Raw genomic sequence first — 2907 nt, forward strand, 5'->3', positions numbered from 1 at the left:
GAAAGAGTGAGAGCAGCTCAAAGTCCTTCCTGTGTGGGTTTTATCATCTGAAATACGACCCTGACAGCTGTAAACTTCCGCATTGACTTTTACACCTATTCTTAATTTTTGATGATTCCCCATCAAAGACAATAAACGGTTAACTCGGCAGCATTAAACTGACATATTCAGCTTTAAGTACACTTCCAAAGAGTGGCATCGCACAGGCAATCGAACCAGCAATAGAAACAAAACAAACAAAAATGCGACTTTGTTTAATTTTATAGTGTTTGAATTCCGCCCTTTACAAAATGTATTTCAGCTTTTACTTTTATTCTACAAACAACAACAACAAATTCATTTTTTTTCACCAGCACATCTCTGAACAGAAGATAAAAGACGACTAAAATACTAATTTATTGTTTCTCACAATCCTGTCATTTATTTACAGAATAAAACGTAGGCCTATAAAATGATTTAAAAATATGATTAAGTGCATTAAAAAAGAGATGCAGCCTGACAACTGATGACAAATTAATTGACGATTGATTGAACCCTACAATAAAATCAGAATTACACTATACATATAAGTGGAAAAACTGGGAAATTATTGTACATATTATATGAATATTATATATGCAAAACTATAAGAAAGTATAGAAAACTATGTGAATATTTTAGCGATTTTGTGTTAAAGATGCTGAATAAGACCAGTGTGTGTGTGTCTTTACATCAATAGGCCACATTCTGAGGTTATAATGAGTTTATAATACTGCAATATTTATATACAGTTTGGTTTTTCTGCATTATACAGGATGCAGACGCTCAAATAACTAGCGATATACAATTATAAAACGAGGATTTTTACTATAAGATGTTCTTCCACAAAACAAACAAACAAATAAATAAATAAACGAATGATAAGATACATAGATCACATTCTAATTTTACATTTAAACGAGGGGATCAATGGAAAACAGTTGTAATGATCCAATTAATTATGGGCAAAATTAAAAGCAAGTGCAAAATCAATCTTTCACGGTGTCGAGGATAGAATCAAATTGATGCTCCATCTGTTCACGCCAGCAAGATTTGTAGCCCGGAGTATAGTAGCCTCGCTGCTGGAGCACAGGACACAGTGAGGAAATCCAATATACAGTACAGTGTCAGAGATATTTCTGTTAGTGTTACAGGATTATATGTGAAGAGGCTGCAGCTGAACTGCTGAAATCTCCTCCTGTCTGTTCAAATGTAAAATTATTAGAATTATCACTCATTTGTGCATATTTTAAGAGCAAATAACTGAGGCTTAATGACTATTTTTGACCAATTTAGTCTAACAAAGAGCCTTAAAAGACTATTAATTTAAGCGTGCAGGAAAATCTTAAGACTGCACATGTTTTGATATTATTCACAGATTTACAGAAGGTGCAAATTCTCCCCCCCAAAAAAAAACATTCGCCACGAATTCATCTAAATCACCATAAATCTCTTGACAGAACCCCCTCCCTTAAATCCAAAAGGATTAATATTCAACTTACAACCAGTGGTGTCAGCTCCCCTCTGCAGGGAAACTCAGATCGATTGGTGACGTTGGAATAACGCGAGACAACCAGCAGAGTCTGCACGAGAGGAGGAGGAAGAAGAAGAAAAAACAACACACACATACACACACACACACATAAATGACACCTCTCCCACCTCTAGAAATGAAAGTTCTTTACCACCACACTCAGGCGCCTCGATCATCCTCCCCACAGTTGCCTGAAAGTGTGAGCTGATGTTCGGCGGGTGGAGCTGCTGGACCCTCGGTGCTGCTTCTTCCCTCTCCTCCTCCTCCACCTCCTCCTCCTCCTCCATGCCACCTCTCCTCTCTCCTCCTGCACAGGCCATTAGGAAGCGGGGCAAAAGATAAATTGCTCTCTGTCAATACATTACACCTCTCCTAATGGGTGCACCCGGGCTCCAAAAACATTTTCCAAACTCTTGACATGCAGTGGCATCGTCTTAAATACTGCAGTCGTGTGTCAGGGTGGAAGTGAGCCAGTAATTGTGGGGAAATGTGTTCAAATTCGATTTTTCTGAAAGTGATACATTTGGGTTGTTTACTGGCTTTAGTGGTGAGATGATTACAAGCATCGAGGTTTAATAATTAAAGGTAAAAAATGCAGCAACAAAAAAAAAAAAGAAAAGAAAAGGAAAAAAGAGATAATTGATTCAGTCTTTGTATTGTTTAAATGGCTTTTTAGGAGCTCTCTGACCCCGTGTTGTAGCAGCTGAATAGAGCGGCCCCCTTCCTAAAAAGAGAGGGGTTATAGGGCCCATCTGACCACAGTGCCGCACGTGCTGTGCAAACACAAACCAAACAAAGTAAACACGTGAAAACGGTGTATTCGTTTGGATATGTGTTCAAAACAACAACTTCAGCATTTTGCACCCCCTCCCCTCTCCCTCCCCTCCCTCATCCTGCTTAATTTTTGCAGTGGGGAGATCAAATGCTGGGGGAGCAGGAGGGCATGAGGGAGAGAGAGAGAGGGGGAGAGAAAACTGAGGGAGGGGGTGATGATGATGGTGGTGGTGGGGGTCTTAAAGGGAGGGGGGGAGAGGAAAAAAAAAGAATGTAGCTTTAAGGGAAATGTGCAGCCGGGTGTGAAATTACAGCCTATAGTGCTACATATTGTACCAGAAGCTCACTCCAAAAACAGTAACAAAAAGAGAAATCATCCCCTAACCTGACCAGGAGGCAGAGCGCGAGATGTGGCCGCCTGCCCCTAAGAGATGCCCCCCAGCCCCACCTACCTACCCCACGAAAAAAATGGCCAAATATGTGGCAAGAGCGCGTGCATACAAAAATAACAAGGGGAAATTAGGAAGTCCCCAGAAAATATGTATTTTATTTTGAAATTGTGTTAATAATAATAATAATAA

Source organism: Morone saxatilis, unplaced genomic scaffold (assembly GCF_004916995.1).
Source record: "Morone saxatilis isolate NCDOM2014 unplaced genomic scaffold, NCSU_SB_2.0 Contig1, whole genome shotgun sequence".
Taxonomy (NCBI): domain Eukaryota; kingdom Metazoa; phylum Chordata; class Actinopteri; family Moronidae; genus Morone; species Morone saxatilis.